Source organism: Loxodonta africana, chromosome 19 (assembly GCF_030014295.1).
Source record: "Loxodonta africana isolate mLoxAfr1 chromosome 19, mLoxAfr1.hap2, whole genome shotgun sequence".
In the NCBI taxonomy this organism is placed as follows: Eukaryota; Metazoa; Chordata; class Mammalia; order Proboscidea; family Elephantidae; genus Loxodonta; species Loxodonta africana.
Genome location: NC_087360.1, coordinates 34,068,578 through 34,092,446, shown reverse-complemented (window position 1 = coordinate 34,092,446; position 23,869 = coordinate 34,068,578). Strand labels below are relative to the sequence as shown.

General features: G+C 46.8%; 1 pseudogene; it reads right to left on the bottom strand.

Annotated features, from left to right (window-relative positions):
* Window positions 1–6,111: 6,111 nt before the first annotated feature.
* LOC135228200 (protein DGCR6-like) lies at window positions 6,112–21,178 on the bottom strand (annotated as a pseudogene).
* Window positions 21,179–23,869: the final 2,691 nt, after the last annotated feature.

The following is a 23,869-nucleotide window of genomic DNA, read 5'->3' as shown; positions in this document are numbered from 1 at the left end:
TCCATTGCTTTCCAGCTTCCAAGGTTTCTGAGGAGAAATCAGCAGTCTTATGTGACAATCTGCTTCTCTCTTGCTGTTTTCAGGATGCTCTCTTAATCTTTGAATTTCAAGAGTTTAATTATAATGTGTCTTGGTGTGGATCTCTTTGGGTTTATTCTACTTGAAAGTCATTGAGGTTCTTGGATTTGTAGATTTCATGTTCGTCATCACATTTGGGAAATTTGCTACAATTATTTCTTCAAAATTTATTCTGTCTCTTTCTTCTATAAGATTCCTGTGATGCGTACACTGGTTCGCTTGACGATGGCCCAAAATTCCATTTAGGTTTATTTTCTTTTTTCTCCTGTTGCTCTTGAGACTCAGTAATTTAGATTGCCTTGTCCTCTAGTTCACTGATTCTTTCTTCTGCCAACTCAAATCTGTTAAGATCTGCTAATGTATTTATTTTATTTTAATTATTGTATTTTTCAGTTCCAATATCTGGTTATTTTTTATGGTTTCTATCTCTTTATCATCTTATAGCAACCCTATAGGAGAGAGTAGAGCTGCCCGATAGAGTTTCCAAGGAGCGCCTGGCGGATTCGAACTGCTGAACTCTTGGTTAGTAGCCGTAGCACTTAACCACTACGCCACCAGGGTTTCTATGAGTTGGAATCAACTCGATGGCAGTGGGTTTCTCTCTTTATTGAAATTCTTATTTTGTTTTCTGATTTCCTTCAATTCACTGCTAGAGATTTTTTAGTTCTTTGAGCATATATAATATTGTTGCTTTAAAGCTCTCTATTCTCCCAATTATCCAGGATGCAATAGAGCCGACTTCTGTCTCTCTGTATTGCTCTTTTGATTGGGCCATCCATTTCTGCTTTTTGTATTCCTTGTTATTTTTTTGTTGAAACTGGGACATTTGAATATTATAACGTAGTAAATTTGAAATTCACATTTTTCTCCTTCCATACGAATTGCAATTTTTTTTGTTTGTTTTCCCCCCAAATGTTGAAGACTGTAATAGTCCATGTGTTCAGCTGCCTCCTCTATTATCAAAGAGACTCCCCTCCTAGATGTGCATCAATATCAAGGACTCTGATCCAGAGCCTGAGTCATCCTAGTGTTTTGAAGGAGATTTTCTTGTACTTCAGGGAAAAAACAAACAGCAGAATACAAAGAAAAAATCTGGCTCTCCCACGGCTCAGTGATTGTTGTTATTACTTGATGTAGGCTGCACTTGACTGTTTAGTGAACTTCCCAAGCTAAGTTTTACAAAGTGCACATTCCAGTTCTATTATCTGTTCAGTTAGTGGCCTTACTGATTCCACCAGTAGGCACATTGGCCCTCTGAGTATGCTGGGAGGGACAAGCTGCTTCTCCCAAAGGGCCAACCAAAATCTCCACAGTTATTTGAACCTGTCTTTCACGGCACCACCAGACCAACCCTTCTGTGCAACCCCAAAATCTTGTGGGGAAAATTCCCCACTGCTCACTCTAGCACCAGCCAGCCTCTCTAGGAACACAGGCCACCATCCTCACCTACCTGGTGGGTGTGGGGAATGGGGGATGGTAGCCGATTGGCACATGTGGTTTACCTAGGAAAGATCAGCAGCTTATCCCCTCATTAAGTACTTCCCTGGTTGATTTAAGTGTCTGATCTATTTCCAGAGTCCCCATATAGTTCAAATTGCTCTTTCCTGGGCATTACATGATTTGGTGGAGGGAAACACATTTAGAACTTCTTTATGTGCCATTTTTCATAACTGCTTTCTTTTTAGAGTTCTAACTTTTGTAAGAAACTCTCACACCAGCCCTTCTCCTTTGGCTCTTAGAAGCTTGTTTCCTTCAATTATGCTAATTATTCCCTGATGATTCAGGGCCTTATTACAGCCCATGACATTGCTCCCTTCTTTGCCCCAGTTCCTCCCAGAAGGCTGGCTATTTTGGGAGGATAATGTCTCCTCAGTCCTTCAGGCAGCCCTCCGGAAGTTATGAAGAATCATACACAAAAGCCTACCAGCAAAAGCTGTCTATTCCCCACACTCCTGGGCCAAAGAGAAACACAGTTTTCAGTTTACAAACTGCTGCACTGGGTCTGTCATATCCCCTACTGCCATGTAGGCAGGAAAGGGCAAGATTATATATAATAGACTTTCCTACCATCAACTCTTGCCTTATTTTTGGTTCAGCATTTCCTGGACGCTATAACCCTCTACCTTTTTCTAGAATTCAGAGTAGTGGTTCCACCACATTGCTTTTTTATTTTCATTTTTAATGGGGGAATGGCAGCATTCTGCTGCCTATGCTGCCGCTTGCATTTCGCCTTTCACTCCAATCTAATGTTAGAAAAAATCAAAACTCAAAAAAAGTTAAAGCATAAGGATCATTCTGAGCAGTTATTCTGTATGTATATAAGGAGACCATTCTGATTGCAGAAAAAAAGCAAATGGCTCAAAGTCTGGTATGAAGCTTATAATGAGAAGAGGGGAGAGAAGAATACCATTGGCTAATCTTAATATGATTGGTTGAATCCTGCCCTACCCCCTTTACTGAGATCAACTGATACTAAGATACTTCTGGCCTGGCTGCCAAGAATTTGGCCCTCTATACACCTACAAAAACCCTAGTGGTGTAGTGGTTAAGTACTATGGCTGCTAACCAAAAGGTCGGAAGTTTAAACCCACCAGGCACTCCTTGGAAACTCTATGGGGGCAGTTCTAGTGTGTCTACAGAGTTGATATGAGTCATTATCAACTCTGTGGCAATAGGTTTGATTCACCTACAGCCATGATACTTTTTGATATCTAAATTAAGACAGCCTACAGTCTCTAGGGTGGCTATGGGTCAGAACTGACTCAATGTGCAGTCAGTTGAAGTGTGTCACAGGAGGTCTGGTTGGTCCTAGATGGTTTTACTCACGGCTTGGGCAACAAAGGCAACTGCACCTTGTGCCCAGCCTCTAGCAGGCCAGCCTAGGCTCATCACATGGTGGTCAAGGTTCCAGAAGCACTGGGAGAGGGCAAGCTTCTGCTCACATCATGTTTCTCTTGTCCTGTTGGCCAAAGGAATTCACAAGGTCAAACCCAGATACCTGTAGAGAAAGACTCACTCTGCAATTTGATGACCCACAGTCACGTGACAGAGGAGTATGGACACTGCCAAGGGAGGGCCATCTGTGCAGGCTACCACACAACCACCCTTGCCACAGTCTGAGACTCATTCAGCAAGACAACAGCAGCTGTCATGGGGTTCACCAGAGCAGAGACTAGGGCCCCTTTAGCCTGAGTGGCCCTGTTATTGGAGCCTAGCCCTGAGGCAAGGAGGGAAAGGGTCCCGTGGGGTATCCCTAATAGAGGTCCAGGGGGAGACAATCCTTAGTACTCTAAGATGTTGGGGTGGGGCTGGAGGAGCCGTGAGTCAGCGAGGATCACAGGGAGGTGGGTGTAGCAGGTGGGAGAGAGTGAGGGAGTTGCCTGGGGGGTGATGAGGAGAGGAGGACCAAGGCTAAACATGCCCCTGGGTTGGGGGGTGGAAGACTGGGCTCCAGAGTACTGTACAGATATGCTGAGTCTGGATACATGCATATAGGACTGGAGATTAATACGTGGGGCTATCAATATATAGGTGTTTCACACTTGGGAATTTTTATAAGATCCTCCGAGTGGAGGAGTGAAGACAGAAGGGTGCCAGAGTTGGGGGTCCACACCCCAAAATAGGAGCAGCACTGTCCAGTAGAAATAACGTGAGCCACATTTGTAAGTTTAAATTTCCTAGCAGCCATGTTAAAAAAGATGAAATTCCAATAATACGTTTTATTTAATCCAATACATCCAAATATTATGTATTCAGTATCTTAAGAGAGTAGTGAGCAGTGCTGCCCTCCCTTTAATGCTGAGCCCTTGAACCTGGTGTGTGCTGGGGCCTGCAACATCTCAGTTCAGAGCAGCTGTGGTGCTCAGTGGCTGCCGTTGGCAATGCACAGCTCTGGAGCCTGGGCGGAGCAGAAACTGGCAAACGTGAGGCTAAGTAAAACCCTAGAGGGGCATGAGCAGAGGGAGCATGGTGACAGGTTAAGTGGGCAGCCAGTGGAAGCTGAAGAGACTCCCTGGTTAGGGGGTCAAGGACCCTGGGGCAGGTGGCTGGATGGGTGTGCCTCCAGGTCCCTGGAGATCATGTAACACCTGATAAGGAAGGCAGAGGCAGGAGGGGGACAGGCTGGGAGAGGAGGGACCCTTGCTGGCCATGGGTCATACCCCTTAGCTGTCCCATCCATCAGAATGCAGCTGCAGCTGACACAGGCCTTCCTCAGGGAGAAACTGCCCAGGAGAGAGGGGACATCCAGAGGGTTTCCTGCCAGGAAGGACAGAGCCTACCTCCCTGGCCCCCAACCTACAGGGGAAGAAGGCTGGAGTGTTGTAGATGGGGGTGTCTGTGGGGTGGCAGGAGGGATTTGGGGCTAAGACAAGGAACCCTGTCACCTACTCCAGTGGGCAGTGTCCTGGGGCTACCCCTGGTCCCCTCATTACCTACTGGCCTCTAAGTACATGGCCTCACCTGCTCACAGGATGGGGTAGCTGGGCATGCATCCCGCCGAATGCCCAGGTGTGCACTGGACAGCTGCTGGGCATGTGTGACCCTATCAGCTTCCTGCAGGGTGAGCAAGGCCCTAACTGGTGGTGGGGTGGCGGGACAGGATGTCAGCATGCTCATAGGGAACTGGGCTCACTGTATCCACCTAAGCATGTGCAGATCAGGCAGTCTTCCTCGTGTACAAGTCTGTGCCCTATGGCCCAGTGATGGAGGTGCTGTCCTACCTGTCCCACTGTGCCGTGGGAAAGAGTGGCATCAGGAAGAGTGTCCAGCGGGAGTGGGAGCGGCAGCTGCTGTGGCAGGGGCTCATACTAAGACTCTGCATGGGCAACTTTTTCTATCGCTCAGCCTAAAGCCCCGCGGAGGACCCCACCTGTCATCAAGGCTGCCAGACTTAACTTCTAGACTCCTCCCTACCAGCTGTGCCCCAGGCTCCATGGGCCAACGCCAGGCACTGCTTTCACCCTCTGGAACTGTGGGCTCCTAAGGCCCTCAGGCCAGGGCAGTAGTTTTGGGTTAGGGCCTGGGGTGCAGCTTTCCTTTCAGCTCTCCCACCACACCCATGTGCCCCAGCACCAACATGAAGTAACCTGTGTGTACCCAAGACTGAAAGACCCATTGGAGGTGGGGCCAGGTGGTCAGAACTGCCCTCAGGGCCCCACTCCCTGCCCTGGGGTGTGGGCACTCAGATTTGGCAAGTTTTTTTTATACCTGAGACAGCCATTGTGTCCCTCACATCCTCTGTCAGGGTGTGACCTGCATACCCTGAACCTCATGGGCTAGCCAGTGGCCAGGCCTGAGGAAGTCATTCTGGTCAATAAACCACTATTTCTACAGCTGTGCCCCACGACTGTGTGTCCGTGGCCTGCTTTCCTGTGGTGTCTGTCCTCACATGGGTCAGCTCGAGGTAGCACAGTGAGAGAGGCTCAGAGGGTCCCCAAAAAGTTCCACCTTCAGGCCTAGCCTCCCGGCATCATCTGCTCTGGAGGTCAGGCCTATGGTAGGCGGGTGGGTGGGGCAAGGCCTGCCAGCACCTCCCTCAGTCTGCAGTGCAGACCCAGCCTCCTCTTGCCCCCTCCATAACCCACCAGGCCCCCCTCCCCTGGCCAGGGCAAGAGCAGAGTCCTTATGCTTCCAGGGCGGGCCCAGGAGCTTTCCCCATCCTTCCCCACTTTCTCTCCCTGACCCTTCCTGCTGCTCAGCTGCCTTCACTCCAGCAGCCCCAGTGACACACACTGGGCAGCTGCTGCTCCAGCAGGCCACTGAATAGGTCTAGGACTGCCACCAGCTCCCTGCCCTCATGCCACCTGGCCTTTTCCTGCCCTCTCCACCAGCCCCACACAGAGGTTAGATGTGGACCTTGGGCCCTGGGGCTCAGACGGGAGGACCTGCATGGTCACTGGTAGTGACAGTGCTGTGGGACCAGAGCTGGAGAAGGGAAGACCAGGAGGCTGGAGCAGGAACAGGCACACAGGTGCAGGAGGAGGGGAGTCCCAGGCAGTAGCCTTTGGAGCAACATAGCTGCACTGAGTGGGGTCTGTGCCCAGCACCATTCTCAGTTGGCTCCTCCATAGGCCACAGAGCCACCAGGTGAGGGCTCTACTTGGCCCCAGTCATGGCAGGTACCACGTGGCTGTCACAGAAACAAAGTACAGGTCACACTGAGGAGTCTTTATTTCTCCGGGACACATAGGGCTAGGGCCTTAGAACCTCTTGCACAAAGGCTGCAGATGCCAATGGAGGGACCAAGATCAGAACAAGAACAAAGCCTGGTGCTTGGTCAAGGTTGGGAAAATGCCCAGTGGAGTGAGAAGGTGCTAGAACCTCCAGCCTCCACTCAGCCCTGGGGCAGACAGCAAACAGGCTATGCTCACTCTCCCTTTTACTCAGCATCCTAGCATTTGGACAGGAAAACTTAGGCAAAGATGAGTGGTAGGTACAGGCAAGTTGGGAAGAAGGGGGCCAGACGTCAGGAAGATGAGCTCAATGCTGCCTGCGGCAACAGTGGAACAAGGCTGCCCTCCCAGCCAGGTTGGGCAGTGGTTGACTGGTAGAGATCCCACGTGGTCCCAGGGCTGCCTTCCCCATCTGGCAGCCCCTCTGCTGCAGCTTCCAGATTAGTTTCAGCAGTTTCATATGCAGCACCAGCTCCTGAGGTATAGAGGGGGTCCCCTGTGAGGGCCAGAATAATACTGCACCCCTGTAGTCCCAGCAAAGGCCTCAGAGACTGCCTTTTCCCAAGGACTCAGAAGGAGGAACTAGGGCCTAGAGGGTGCCAGGAAGTGAGACGACTGGGCTGACTTCTGGGTGAAGGGGCAGAACCTAGGCTACATACACCCCACAATATGGCCTGCAGTTGCCCTGGCTCAGTGTATACGGAGGTACACGCTGAAAAGGAACGGAGGGCTGGGCCCAGGGTAGGTAGGAACGTCCCTGTGGCCAGCAGGCTCACCCCTTTGTGCTCAGAGGCTGGGACAGAGCCCCCTCCTGGAGTCTCAATTCAATCCCCCGTCCCCCACACAAACCCTAGGCCTGAATTCTCAGCGACCAGCCGTAAATTCCCAGTTGGAATCGAGCCTTTGGGACCAGCATCACCTAAGGAAGCTGACCTGCGGGTTCGTGGTGACGTAGAAGCCAGTGATACTCGTCTTCTCCAGTGTGCTCTGCTGGTCCACCACTATCCAGTCTAGCTCCAAGACAACCTTCTCGTCCATAGTTCACCGCTCCTCCCGGATCCAATGCTCCACTGCCTGCCACAACGAGGGCACCTGAGGGCAGTTCTGGGGCACTCAGCCCTCCACCCACCTATGCCGCCAACACTCACTGCTACCTTCTTCCCCAGCCCTCTGGCCTAACTGGCACCAGCCCTGAGATTACCAATGGTGGCCCTAACCACCTCTAGGCCTCTTCCTCTGTCCTCAGCCACACTAAAGAAGGGCTGCACAGTGGCCTGCCCTCCTCACACTCTCCTCTGTCCTGTAGGTGACTCCTGCCAGGTGTTCTTCTGGTGCTGATCCATGGCTTGGGCCACCTCCTCTGGGCTTTCCTGCAATCCCTGGCTACCTCACACACATTTCTGTGGGCTACCTGCCCTCCTCTCTGTCAGTTATATACCAGTCTCCAGGTTGACCTGGAGATCCCTAGGTGCAGGAAGCTGTGTGACTTAAGGGCCTGGCACTGGTCAGACGGAAACAGAACTGGGAGTCAGCAGGCAGGGGTGGATGGGCCTCTGCCTGACTGGCCCTGTCACCACCCCACTTTTGCCCTTGCACCCTCGAGGCTACTGGGGAGGTAGGTGTGGAGGAGGTCTGGGCCTGCCACATCATGCCCTCACATTAATACCTGCTCTGCTATGTGCTCTGTGCATGGCCCCGGCCCAACATGATCCACTCTTTGGAGGAGCAGGGAAATCACAGACAGGTCCTCTTCTCCACCCTGTCCCATGCCCTCACCCCACATGGGATCTTGCATGCTGTACCCGACAGTAAAGGGCCACGGACTCACCAGCCTTCAGCTGCCTGTCCCAGGATACACCCAGTGTAGCCATCCAGGTCTGAAGCCACCCGTAGTACCTCCACTGCGGCCCAGTCAGCACAGCCCATGTGGTGCCCATGAGAAGGGGCCAGGCCCTGGTGACTCAGCCTTACTCATTACCTCCAGCTCACATTGCTGTGCCACCTGGAGCAAGGGCTGGTTTTGGGGCTGGCAGGTCTGTTGTGCCTCCTCATGCTTCTGTAGCAGAGCCTGTGTGAGCACTGGGGAGGGAAGGGAGGGACCCTCAGCAGGTGGTGGGGACGGGGGCAGGCCCAGGGCATGCCTCACTCCTCCATGCCCACCCACGCTGTCCAGGCCCCAGCATTACACTACAGAGCAGCCAGGCCAGAGGGGAAGATGGGAAGCCCAGGGGGAAGTAGGCAGGCACTTCCTGTATCAGAAAGGTGGCTAGAGTTCTGGCCCACACCAGCCCCCAGGCCGCCCTCACCTGGGGCAGTGCCCTTCCCCAGAGGGACAGAGGTTACCGGGGGAGGGGGGACAGGCCAGCGGTTGTAGGCCAGGCTCAGAAGACTAAGGGAGTGGGAGGAGGCACACCAGGAGAAAGGCTGTAGTCTGGAGGCTTCCTCGCTCAGATGGCCACAGGCCAACCATTCCATCATTCACAGGTACCCACAGAGATGCCCAGAGACCACCATCCCAGGCAAAAACCTGGAAAACAAGGAGGAAAGATGGGTCACTGGGCAGGGTAGCGGGCAGCTGCCGCCCACTAAGGGGTGTGGTTATGCTGCTCTTCAGGAGGGGCACAGCCGTCCCTGCCCCCCGCCCACAGCTCCCAGTCCCCTCACAGCAGCCAGAGCACAGGGATGGGCAAGGACCCTGAGTGGCCCAAGGATGGGTGCTGGAGAACCCACCATCTCACACTGCATGTGCATGCCAGGCCTGCCGGAATCCTGACTGCACACCTGGGCAGTGAGACAAAACAGGAGAGAGAGAGACTCTGCAGTAACAGGAAAAGCAAACCTCTGATAAAATCATCACTCAAATGAAGACGACGCAGCCTTGATAAACAAGATGGAGACGCTACCCCGGATGACAAGGCAATTCGCCAAAATAAAAATGATGGCAAGAAAACCCCAAGTAGGAACCTTTATGTCGTATGAGCCGAGAGAGACTCAGTGCCGGGGAATCTGTGTTGCTCAGAGAGGGATTTACCACACAATGCTCCCATGGTCCCCGCTAAACTGTGTCAGACACAGACTTGTGCACAATTGTCCAGTCTAACAGGAATAGACAGAAGAGAAAGGTTTCATGGGATGAAGAGAAACCACCAAGAAAAGAGAATATGGAAGATCATGAGCCAGAGCCCCAGACCCATAAGCGTCAAACAGCTAAATCTCTGTGGTACAGAGGGGTCCTCAACTGTTAGAAAACACAAAACCTGACACTCTGGTCCTGGGAAGACACCTCAACTTACAGCTGTTCTTGGGAGGGTCTGTGGGATCTCACTGCCAGCAGCCTGGCACTTACCATGCCCACAGCCTCCACTTCCTTTTTCTTGGCATTCTGTGCACACTTCAACTACATTTATCACATTAAATGTGTTTTAAACCAAGAGCCACCCTCAAGACATCTCCATACACAGGGACAAGAGACTCCTGGTTGATACTTTAGCTGCTAATCAGAAGATCAGCAGTTTGTGTCCACCCAGAGATGTCTTGGAAGAAAGGCCTGGTGATCAATTTAGGTACTTTCAAAAATCAGCCACTTAAGACCCTATGGAACACAGGTCTTCTCTGATACAGATGGGGTTGCCATGAGTTGAAATAGACTTGACAGCAACTGGTACTGGTAGGTATGGTTACCTGGTTACAGTGTATTCAATAAAGAGGCAAAATGAAAGGAAACAGACAAATACAGGGACACTTCAGCTGCTTTGCTCCATTTATCAAATGTTGCCACGAAGCCCAGGTCAATTCCCACTTTCCACTGGCTAAGGAACCAAAAGGTAAGAAGAGAGCTGCACCTGCTTCTGGGATAGAAGGGACTTAGTAATGACGAAGCAATGCAAAGATAGCCATTCACCACCAGCTAAATCAGCTAGGAGGAAAAGGCACTTGCCTACTGCAAAACCAAACCCATTGCTGTTGAGTCAATTCTGACTTATAGTGACCCTATAAGACAGAGTAGAGCTGCCCCATAGGGCTTCCAATTGAGCACCTGGTAGATTTGAACTGCCAAGCTTTTGGATAGCAGCTAAACTCTTAACCACTACTCCACCAGGGTTTCCTGTCTATGGCTGCAGCACCAAAAACATGCCCAAGCTTTCTGAAGGACAAAGAATGAGGTGTACAGAGAGTTTTTAAAAACACCCCACTAAGGGGAACCAGGGCTCCACGGAGAAATGGCAATTCCAAGGACAAGAAGATGTGTGCATGAATGAACACCTTCCCATATCAGAAAGTGAGGAAGTACTCAAAGAACGATGGGGACACATCCAAAGGACAGGGAGCCACCTGATATTCTCTCCTGGTCACACATGGTACAACTTGAGCATTAAAAAGGATAATCAGAGGCGTGGCCAAGATGGCTAACTAGGTAGACGATACCACGGATCCCTCTGGCAACAAAGACTCAGAAAAACAAGTGAATCAATCACATACATGGCAATCTACGAACCCTGACCATCAAACACTGAACTAAGGATTTGACCTGAGTGACAGGGGAGCGAAAAGCCGCATGCTGAAGCGGCGGCTGCTTCTGCAACTGGCGTCGCACGCCACAGCCTCGAGCCCTTGCAGTTCCCTGGTACCAGAGTGGTTGGGCTGATCACAGCTTACTGAGACGGGGCAAGCATGGGACGCAGCCTTAACCCCTAGCTCCCTGGAGTAACCTCAGCAGAGACTAAGCCAGCGCAAGCAGGCTGCACACTGACGTGGTTGACAGGAGAATGAGAGACCACAGGGAAGCAGCGACTGTTTTTAAAGTCTGGAGCCAGCGTCCCAGTCAGAAAACCTTGGTGCTGGGCTTTGGACTAAGAATAGAGGTGCAGATCATGGCTTCCTGAGATGGCTCAAGCACGGGACGCAGCCCTAACCCCCTGGAGTAACCTTGGCCAGAAACCCAGCAAGCACACACAGGGTGCACACTGACGCGGCTGAGAGAAGTAGAAACCACAGGGAAGCAGCAACTGGTTTTCGAGCCTGGAGCACAGCGTCCCAGCCAGAAATCCTTGGCACTGGGCTTTGGACTAGGAGTGGAGAAGCTGATCATGGCTTCCTGAGACAGCAGAAGCACAGGACAGCAGCCCTGACTCTTGGGGGCAATCTAGACCCAGCCAGCTCACACAGGCTACACGCCCCTCTGGAATATCAGATAAAACAGTCTTCACCAAGCAAGGTAAGTAACTTTGTCTAGATTGCTGGTTACTCCCTCCTATCTATCTGGTCCCTCCCCTCCCTGCCCTGGGCGGCTTCATTAACATTGGAACTTCCTGGGGCAGGGAGTGACATGCTCTGTTGGGTTTTTTTTTCTAACCCATTCTCCTGGCCTGAGAGAAGCAGCATTTAACAATCTTGGGTGGGGGTGGGGGGGGGAGGAATCCATTCCCTGACTTCCCTAAACTGGAATAATAATATAGAACCAGCTCCAGCCAAGCAAAAGAGATCCACAGGCTTTGGCTTTCATCCATACAGGGAACCAGGTGGCTATTATAATGTAAAGGCAATTCTGATAGAGATCTGACTATAATTGTTTTAGCAAAGCAGTGGAAAGACAAGTTTTGGAGGTCTGATATTTCTCTACCTGTTAAACAGACCCCTCACTGATCCACAGCAGGGAACTGAGGGCTGAAGCTCCACCCAAACCACCTACCCACCTGCTAAAGGGGTCTGAGGATAGTGATGCCTACCAATCTTTAGAGGTACAAACATTGGGTGCCTAAGGTACAGCTGCAGAGCCCACCCACCAAAATGCTCTAGGAATAGAGACACTCCTACCTCACTGGCACGTGGGGGAAGGCTGTCAGCATCCTGCCCTCCTTGGAGTGTGACCCCTGCCGCTACTAGAATCTGGTGCATACAACCATCACCACTACTCCTCTAAGTTAATAGGTGACAGCCTACACCACACACTAGGTGACCCACAATCAGGACACCTAAGCTGATTCTATTCAAGAATAGTGAATGGACTCATAGGCTCATATATCTGGTAACAGCTCAAAATAGCTGGTAATAGGACAGAAGTGAGTCAAAGGTACAACAATCAAGACAGTGCAATCTAGTAGCCCAGCTGGGAATACTGAAACAAAACAAAACAAGAAGATAAGACTCAGTGAGCAAATATAAAATAAATTATTACAATATCTTATAGATGGCTCAGAGACACAGGTCGATTATCAAATCACATAAAGAAGCAGACCATGATTGCTTCTACGAATCCCCAAATTAAAGAATCAAAATCTTTCCAAAATGAAGATACAATCCTGGAATTGCCAGATGTAGAATACAAAAAACTAATATACAGAATGCTTCAAGACAACAGGGATGACCTCAGAAATGAAATAAGGCAATCTACAGAAAAAGCCAAGCAGCACACTGATAAAGCAGTTGAAGAAATCAAAAAGATTATTCAAGAACATAGTGGAAAAATTAAAAAGCTACAAGAATCCATAGAGAGACAGCAATCAGAAATCCAAAAGATTAACAATAAAATTACAGATTTAGACAACTCAACAGGAAGTCAGAGGAGCAGAATCGAGGAACTGGAATGCAGAGTGGAGGAGGTAGAGGATAAGGCAATTGACACCAATGCAGTTGAAGAAAATTCAGATAAAAGAATTTTAAAAAATGAAGAAACCCTAAGAATCATGTGAGAATCTACCAAGAAGAATAACTTTTTTGTGACTGGAGTTCCAGAACTGGGGGGATAACAGAAAATAGAGAACAGTTGAAGATCGGTTGGCAGAAAACTTCCCTGGCATTATGAAAGATGAAAGGATATCTACCCAAGCTGCTCATCGAACACCATACAAGATAGGTCCCAAAAGAAAATCACCAAGGCATATTATCATCAAACTTGCCAAAACCAAAGATTAAGACAAAATTTTAAAAGCAGCCAGGGATAAGCAAAAAGTCACCTACAAAGGAGAATCAATAAGAATAAGTTCACAGAAACTACATCATCCTGAGACCAGAAGAAATAGATGGTGCCCGGCTATAACCGATGGCTGCCCTAACACGGAACACAACAGAGAACCCCTGAGGGAGCAGGAGAGCAGTGGGATGCAGACCCGAAATTATCATAAGACCAGACTTAATGGTCTGGCTGAGACTAGAAGGACCCCAGTGGTCACGGCCCCCAGACCATCTGTTGGCCCAGGACAGGAACCATTCCCGAAGCCAACTCTTCAGGCAGGGATTGGACTGGACAACGGGATGGAGAAGGATGCTGGTGAAGAGTGAGCTTCTTGGATTAGGTGGACACTTGAGACTATGTTGGCATCTCCTGCCTGGAGGGGAGATGAGAGGACGGAGGGGGTTAGAAGCTGGCAAAATGGACACAAAAATAGAGAGTGGAGGGAGAAAGTACGCTGTCTCCTTAGGGGGAGAGTAATTGGGAGTGTGTAGCAAGGTGTATATGGGTTTTTGTGTGAGAGACTGACTTGATTTGTATACTTTCACTAAAAGCACAAAAAATTATAAAAAAAAAAAAAAAGAATAAGTTCAGACTACTCGGCAGAAACCATGCAGGCAAGAAGACAATGGGATGACATATATAGAGCACTAAAGGAGAAAAACTGCTAGCCAAGAATCATATCCAGCAAAACTCTCTCTCAAATATGAAGGTGTAATTAAGACATTTACAGATGAACACAAGCTTAGAGAATTTGCAAAAACCAAAGCTACAAGAATTACAAAAGGAAATTCTTTGGTCAGCAAATCAGTAATATCAGATACCAACACAAGATCACAGAACAGAACATCCTGATATCAACTCAAATAGGCAAATCACAAAAACAAAATAAGATTAATTTTTAAAAGAAAAAAAATGCTCAAAACAGGGAATCATTGAAGTCATTATGTAAAAGATTACAATAATCAGAAAAGAGGAACTAAATACAGGAGGCACAGATCTTCCATATGGAGAGGAAAATAAAGTGATATAGGAAGAAAGAAGTTAGGTTTTTACTTAGAAAATAGGGGTAAATATTAAGTAACCACAAAGAGGCCTAACAATTCCATACTTCAAAACAAAAACCAAGATAAACATAATGACTCAGCAAACATAAATTCAACTACTATGAAAATGAGGAACACACAATTTACAAAGAAAACTTCTCAGCACAAAAAAGTGAAAAATGAAATAGTCATTAACACACAAATAAAGGCATCAAAATGACAGCACTAAACTCATACTTATCTATAATTACACTGAAGGTAAATGGACTAAATGCACCAAAAAAGAGACAGAGAGTCTCAGACTGGATAAAAAAGCACGATCCGCCTATATGCTGCCTACAAGAGACACACCTTAGAGACACAAACTAAAACTCAAAGGATGGAAAAAAATATATTGAGCAAACAACAATCAAAAAAGAGTAGGAGTGGCAATATTAATTACTGACAAAATAGACTTTAACATTAAACCCACCACAAAGGATAAAGAAGGACACTACATAATGATTAAAGGGACAATTTACCAGGAACATATAACCATGTTAAATATTTATGCACCCAATGACAGGGCTGCAAGATACATAAAACAAACTTTAACAGAACTGAAAAGTGAGATAGACATCTCCACAATTATAGAAGGAGACTTCAACACACCACTTTTGGTGAAGGATAGGTCTTCCAGTAAGAAGCTCAATAGAGACACGGAAGATGTAATTGCTACGATCAACGAACTTGACCTCAAAGACTTATACAGAACGCTCCACCCAAAAGCTGCAAAGTATACTTTTTTTTCTAGTGCACGTGGAATATTCTCTAGAATAGACCACGTATTAGGTCATAAAACAAACCTTTGCAGAATCCAAAACATCGAAATATTACAAAGCATCTTCTCAGACCACAAGGCCAGAAAAGTAGAAATCAATAACAGAAATATCAAGGAAAAGAAATCAAACACTTGGAAACTGAACAATACCCTGCTGAAAAAAGACTGGGTTATAGAAGACATTAAGGAGGGAATAAAGAAATTCATAGAATGCAACAAGAATGAAAATACTTCCTATCAAAACCTCTGGGACACAGCAAAAGCAGTGCTCAGAGGTCAATTTATATCGATAAGCGCACACATACATAAAGAAGAGCCCAAATCAGAGAACTGTCCCTACAACTTGAACAAACAGAAACCGAGCAACAAAAGAATCCATCAGGCACCAGAAGAAAACAAATAATAAAAATTAGGGCAGAATTAAATGAATTAGAGAACAGAAAAACAAATGAAAGAATTAACAAAGCGAAAAGCTGGTTCTTTGAAAAAAATTAACAAAATTGATAAACCATTGGCCAGACTGACTAAAGAAATACAGGAAAGGAAACAAATAACCCATATAAGACATGAGATGGGCCATATCACAACAGACGCAACTGAAAGTAAAAGAATCATAACAGATTACTATGAAAACTTGTACTCTAACAAATTTGAAAACCTAGAAGTAATGGATGAATTCCTAGAAACACACTACCTACCTAAACTAACACAATCAGAAGTAGAACAACTATATAGACCCATAACAAAAAAAGAGATTGAAAAAGTAATCAAAAAACTCCCAACAAAAAAAAAAAAAGCCCTGGCCCGGACGGCTTCACTGCAGATCTCTACCAAACTTCCAGAGAAGAGTTAACACCACCACTACTAAAGGTATTTCAAAGCATAGAAAAGGATGGAATACTACCTAACTCATTCTATGAACCCTGCATATCCCTGATACCAAAACCAGGTAAAGAACCACAAAAAAAGAAAATTACAGACTTTTTACCCCTCATGAACATAGATGCAAAAATCCTCAACAAAATTCTAGCCAATAGAACTCAACAACATATCAAAATAATAATCCACCACGACCAAGTGGGATTTATACCAGGTATGCAAGGTTGGTTCAATGTTAGAAAAACCATTAATGTAATCCACCATATAAATAAAACAAAAGACAAAAACCAACCACATGATCTTATCAATTGATGAGGAAAAGACACTTGACAAAGTCCAACACCTATTCATGACAAAAACCCTCAGCAAAATAGGAATAGAAGGAAAATTCCTCAGCATAATAGAGGGCATTTATACAAAGCCAACACTGAGCATCAACCTAAATGGAGAGAGTCTGAAAGCATTATCTTTGAGAAGGGGAACCAGACAAGGATGCCCTTTATCACCACTCTTATTCAACATTGTGCTGGAAGTCCTAGCCAGAGCAATTAGGCTAGACAAAGAAATAAAAGGCATCCAGATTGGTAAGGAAGAAGTAAAATTATCTCTATTTGCAGATGACATGATCTTATACACAGAAAACCCTAAAGAATCCTCAGGAAAACTACTGAAACTAATAGAAGAGTTCAGCAGAGTTTCAGGTTACAAGATAAACATACAAAAATCACTTGGATTCCTCTACATCAACAAAAAGAACATCGAAGAGGAAATCACCAAATCAATACCATTCACAGTAGCCTCCAAGAAGATAAAACACTTAGGAATAAATCTTACCAAAGATGTGAAAGACCTATACAAAGAAAACTACAAGGTACCACTGCAAGAAACTAAAACAGACCTACACAAGTGGAAAAACATACCTTCCTCATGGATAGGAAGACTTAACATAGTAAAAACGTCTATTCTACCAAAAGCCATCTATACATACAATGCACTTCCAATCCAAATTCCAATGACATTTTTTAATGCGATGGAGAAACAAAGCACCAACTTCATACGGAAGGGAAAGAAGACCCGGATAAGTAAAGCATTACTGAAAAAGAAGAAAGTGGGAGGCCTCACTCTACCTGGTTTCAGAACATATTATACAGCCACCGTAGTCAAAACAGCCTGGTACTGGTACAACAGGCACATAGACCAATGGAACAGAACTGAGAACCCAGATATAAATCCAACCACATATGAGCAGCTGATATTTGACAAAGGCCCAGTGTCAGTTAATTGGGGAAAAGATAGTCTTTTTAACAAACGGTGCTGGCATAACTGCATATCCATTTGCAAAAAAATGAAACAGGACCCATACCTTACACCATGCACAAAAACTAACTCCAAGTGGATCAAAGACCTAAACAATAAAGACTAAAACGGTAAAGACCATGGAAGGAAAAATAGGGACAACATTAGGATCACTAATAAAAAGCATAAACAGAATACAAAACATTACTAAAAATGTCGAAGAGAAACCAGATTAACCGGGAGCTCCTAAAAATCAAACACCTATGCTCATCTAAAGACCTCACCAAAAGAGTAAAAAGACCACCTACAGACTGGGAAAAAATTTCAGCCACGACATCTCCGACCAGCTCCTGATCTCTAAAATCTAGGTGATACTGCTAAAACTCAACCACAAAAAGACAAACAACCCAATTAAAAACTGGACAAAGGATATGAACAGACACTTCTCTAAAGAAGACATTCAGGCAGCTAACAGATACATGAGGAAATGCTCTTGATCGTTAGCCATTAGAGAAATGTCACTCCAACAAGGCTGGCATTAATCCAAAAAACACAAAATAATTACTGTTGGAGAGAATGTGGAATGTAAAATGGTACAACCACTTTGGAAATCAATTTGGTGTTTCCTTCAAAAACTAGAAATAGAACTACCATATGACCCAGCAATCCCACTCCTCGGAATATAACCTAGGCACATAAGAGCCTTTACCAAACAGATATATGCAGACCCGTGTTTACTGCAGCACTGTTTACAATAGCTAAAACATGGAAGCAACCAAGGTGTCCATCAATGAATGAATGGATAAATAAATTATGGTCTATTCACACAATGGAATACTACGCATCGATAAAGAACAGTGATGAATCTGTGAAACATTTCATAACAAGGAGGAACCTGGAAGGCATTATGCTGAGTGAAATTAGTAAGTTGCAAAAGGACAAATATTGTATAAGACCAGAATTATAAGATCTTGAGAAACAGTTTAAACTAAGAAGAACACATTCTTTAGTGGTTATGAGAGGGGGGAGGGAGGGTGAGAGAGGGTTGTTTAGTGATAAGATAGTAGATAAGAACTACTTTAGGTGAAGGGAAGGACAACATTCAATACAGGGGAGGTCAGTTCAACTGGACAGGACTGAAAGCAAAGAAGCTTCCTGAATAGACTGAACGCTTCGAAGGTCAGCAAAGCAGAGGCAGGGGTTTGGGGACTGTGGCTTCAGGGGGCATCTAAGTCAATTGGCAAAATAAAATCTATTAAGAAAACATTCTGCATCCCACTTTGAAGTCTGGCATCTGGGGTCTTAAATGCTAGCAAGCGGCCATCTAAGATGCATCAATGAGTCTCAACCCACTTGGATCAAAGGAGAATGAAGAACACCAACCTTACAAGGTAATTATGAGCCCAGGAGACAGAACTGGCTACATAAACTAGAGACTACATCATCCTGAGACCGGAAGAACTAGATGGTGCCCAGTGACAACCAATGACTGCCCTTACAGGGAACACAACAGAGAACCCCTGAGGGAACAGGAGAACAGTGGGACGCAGACCCCAAATTGTCATAAAAAGACCAGACTTAATGGTCTGAGACTAGAAGGACCCCAGCGGTCATGGTCCCCAAACCTTCTATTGGCCCAGGACAGGAACCATTCCTGAAGCCAACTCGTCAGAGACATGGATTGGACTGGAAAATGGGTTGGAGAGAGATGCTGATGAGGTGTGAGCTACTTGCATCAGGTGGACACTTGAGACTATGTTGGCATCTCCTGTCTAGAGGGGAGATGGGAGGGTAGAGGGGGTTAGAAACTGGCAAAATGGTCACGAAAGGAAAGACTGAAAGGAGGGAGAGGGCTGACTCATCGGGGGAGAGTAAATGGGAGTATGTAGTAAGGTGTGTATAAGTTTATATGTGAAAGACTGACTTGATTTGTAAGCTTTCACTTAAAGCACAATAGAAATTATTTAAAAAAAGGATAATCAGATATGTTCTTCAGATTTCTGAAGTGTATACATCAATAAAAAATTTTAAAAAGACAATCACCCAAAAATTTAAGGAAGAAATAAAACCCACTGTACACAATTCTTCCAGAAAACTGAAGAAAGACTTCTCAGCTCATTCTGAGGCCAACCTTACCCTGATACCCAAATCAGAGGACGAAAGAACAAGAGAACAAAATGCAGATCAATATCCTTCATAAACATAGAGGTGAAAATTCTTAAGATTTTAGCAAACTGAATCCAGCATGTAGAAAAAGGACAACATATCATGACCAGGTAGGATTTACATAAGAATGCAGTTTATCCCAGAAATTAAAAAAAATCAGCCAATGCGATTCACCATATTAACAGAAAAACCACATGATGACCTCAACAGATACAGAAAAAGGATTTAACAAAATCCAACATCCAGTCCTGATAAAAATACACTAATCCTGGGGCCAACCAATATCACCTGACCCCACAGAGAGGGGGCCCAGGATCACTTGGAGGAATTTTTGCCACAAACGTTTAATCTGGATCTAATCAGGCCTGTGAGGGCACTGGGTTTTTGGGTTTTTTAATCAGGCCTCTAGATATGCCTCCCAATTTACAGAAAATATAGATTCATGGTGAAGCATTATAATATTCTTATACATTTAGAGACGTATAGAAATATGACAAACTGTTAATGCTGAGGAAACCCTGGTGGAGTAGTGGTTAAATGCTACAGCTGCTAACCAAGAGGTCAGCAGTTCGAATCCTCCAGGCGCTCCTTGGAAACTTTACGGGGCAGTTCTACTCTGTCCTATAGGGTCGCTATGAGTCGGAATCGATTCGATGGCAGTGGGTTTGGTTTTGGTTTGGTTAATGCTGAATGCAGGTAGAAAGCATATACGTATCCATTGTATTATTTTTTCAACCTTTCTAAATGTCTGAACTTTTTTTTTTTTTTTTTAACAATAATTTTGGAGAAAACAAAATCAAAAGTGGGAAACCTAATGGAGCTAGGGGACCTGCCTTACATCCCTTGCAGGAAGGGCCCCAGCGTCCCCAGTATTCCTGGGTGGGGACGCCTAGGAGTTGCCAAGGCTCAAGAGGCATTGGTTGCGCTTGTGGCTCACAGGGGAAACGTCTCAGGCGTCAAAGGGAATTCCTGGGAATTCCATGCGCAGCCGGAGAGGGATGTGGCCCCAAAGGACGCGCCAGTCCTGGACAGACCATCTTCCACAGCGGGGCAGTCAAGGGCCACGCGGGCGGCAGCCACCCAGGTCTGTCCCGTGGGCTGGCCGAACACCAAGGACTTGGGCCATCCTGCCTGGAGGAGGTGGGGAGCACCGAGGAGTCCGAACAAGGAGTTTCTGGACGTCGTTCTACGCGGGCAACTGACAAAACTGACGAGCCTCATCTGTCACCAAAAAAGCCCGCCGGGGGGCTCATCCCGAGAGTCCTCTTTCCCGGGGAACCCCTTGCGTGGCCCGCCGCCCCGCCCGCGCACCTCGGTGGCCGTCCTGCAGCCGCAGGCGCTGGCTGTACAGGCGCTTCTCGGTGAGGTGCTGGGTCTCCAGCAGCCCCTGCACGATCTCGAACACGCTGCCGTCGAGGAGCGCCAGGGCCAAGTCGCTGAGCGTGGTGTAGGACAGGCGCCGCTGGCAGGAGCTACGAACAGAGGGCGCGTGAGCGCGGAGGGGCCGCGGGTCGCCTCGGCCCGGCCACCGCCCACCTCGCCCCCGGTCGTGCACCTGGGCAGCTCTTTGCAGCGCCGACGGCAGCTGGTAATGTCGCTCCTGCTGCCGGGCTCCGTCCGCCGCCTCCTCGAAGGCGCCGGGGTAGCGCTCCCTCTCGCTGGCGCCCCGCCTGCCGCCGGCCACAGCGACGCGTCGCGTCTTTTACCTCAGTCGACAGCCCGGTGCGCTCCGCCGCCCGCCCGGCCGAAGCTCGCCCCGCCCCTGCGTCATCGGGACTAACTCGCCCCGCCCCCGGCCCGCCCGCCTCGAGGACCGCCCTCCCGCCCCGCCTCTTCCGGAAGGAGGCTGGTCCAGAACGAGGCTCGCCCCGCCCCTGCGTCACCGGGACTAACTCGCCCCGCCCCCGGCCCGCCCGCCTCGAGGACCGCCCTCCCGCCCCGCCTCTTCCAGAAGGAGGCTGGTCCAGAAAGAGGCTCGCCCCGCCCCTACGGGGAGGTGCCCAAGGGATCCCGCCTTGTCCTTGGCCATTACCCTGCTGCCCTGCACCCGCGCCCTTGGAGTTTGGATAAAATATGCAGACCCAGCAGCCAGGTCAATTCCAGGCTAGATTCTGGCCGCCCCAAGGAGAAGGCCAGCTAGTTATTCCCGGGCAACCTAGAGGAGCAGAAGGTGCATCTCAGTCTCCAGGTGAAAGGAAGGAGAAGGGTCTGGTGGGTGGCAGGGTGTTTCATGACTGAAGGCCTACCACAGGTTTGGAAGGTTGGAGAGAGTGCAGCTTGTAGATGTCTCCTTCCCTGCAGTGAGTGATCTGGCTGTCAGTGTGTTACTGTCTACTTTAGGCTTCTGGAAAAGAAACGTAGATCCCCATTTGGTAGTGGATTTGATGTAATTGCATTTCAGGTGCAGACAGCACATCTGTATACCGCTACTCTCATTTAACTTGCGGTTCTAGGAACATTATTTACTTGAGTTCTTAGATCATTGCATTGAAAGGCTGAGCAGCCCATTGCATATCTTGATGTTCGCCTACGTGGCATCGTCCTTCAAGGTGACAGGTTGTCCTCATTATACATGTGCGCACAGAGGCTCAGATGATGTCATTTACCAAGGATTCACTCAGTGCAATTAAACCCCAGACTGGATTTTTGACTCTTAGAGCTAAATAAATCCTGGTGGGTTAAAGTTTTGCATACTTAAAAAAAAAAAAAGAATATGTAGGTAAGTGGTAGGTTAAAGTTTTAAATATTTAAAAAAAAAGAATATGTAGGTAGATTTTTTTTTATTATAAGTGGACAGAAAACCAGAATCAACAAAATGAAGAATTAGAAGTCTAGTAACATAAAATCTAAGCACCCATTTTTTTTATCATCTGTATCACATTTCTGGTGTTATGATTAAATATTATATGTAAAGCACATGGCACGTAAGTGATAAATGATGTCTGCTGTCTTCCTTAATTGAAATTTTAATATGAATTTCATTGCTGGATGTGTTAGGAAACTAGTTTGAAATTTAGATTCATAAAATAGTTTAAAACTTTTATGTGCAACATGCAGTTAAATAGCTCTTCTTAGTACCAACTCAGACTTTAAAAACTTTAAACTACAAATAACAGCTCTCAGAGGTACCATTTTGAGGAAAACCATTTTCATACCCCAGAGCATGGACAGTCTTGGCCACTCAGGGAACAGTGTCTACATATCGTATCTAAACACTCCTTCACAAAGTACCGCCTCTCACTCAAAGATTGCTTTGTGCTGTCACTCAAATGTTGACTCTGTAGAACATTTACATTTATATGCATCTTAGAATGTAATGGTGTGAAATCCTTTTCCATTTGCTGTTAATAAAAAAGAGATGAGTCTTCTAGAATCAAAAGCCAGTTCTCATGGTTTGTCTGGGTGGCGCAAGCTGTTTGTGCTCCACTACGAACCTAAAGACTTGTGGTTCAAACCCACCTAGTGACACATCAGAAGAGAGGCCTGGCAATGTGCTTCCATAAAGATTAGAGCCAAGAAAGCCCCATGGAACAGTTCTACTCTGTAACACACGGGGTCGCCAAGAGTCAGAATTGACTCCAGGGCAACAGGTTTATTTATTTTTTTTGGTCCATTCATGCATTCCAACAGAATGCAGAAATCACTGAGCAATATCACTAGTATCACACACAAGTAGAATTTTGCTGAAGATAATTCAAAAATGGTTGCAGTAATATATCAACAGGGAGCTGCCAGAAATTCAGGCCAGATTGAGAAGATGATGTGGAATGAGGGATATCATTGCTGATGTCAGATGGATCTTGGCTGAAAGCAGAGAGAACCAGAAAGATGTTTACTTGTGTTTATTGTCTATGCAAAGACATTCGACTGTGTGGACCACCACAAATTATGGATAACATGGTGAAGAACAGGAATTCTAGAACCTTTAACTGTGCTCATGTGGAGCCTGTACATAGACCAAGAGGCAATTATTCAAACAGAACAAGAGATACTGCATGTTTTAAAATCAGAAAAGATGTGCGTCAGTTGTATCTTTCACTAAAGTTATTCAACCTGTTTGCTGAGCAAATAATCCGAGAAGCTGGACCATATGAAGAAGAATGTGGCATCAGGATTGGAGAAAGACTCGTTAACAACCTGCGTCACGCAGATAATACAGCCTTGCTTGCGGCAAGTGAAGAGGACTTGAAGCAGTTACTGATGAAGATAAAAGAGTACAGCCTTCAGTATGGATTATACCTCAACATAAAGAAAACAAAAAGCCACACAAAATAGACAATAGATACGTGGTAACTTTGAAGGGTAAGACAGCACACAATACTGGGAAAGTCAGCACAACTTTCCAAGGCAAGTTCATAAAAGCTTCGTAGATACAACCAAACTTCCCGAGGGACTGAATTACCGGGCTGAGGAGTAGGGACCGTGGTATCGGGGACATCTAGCTCAACTGGCATAACATAGT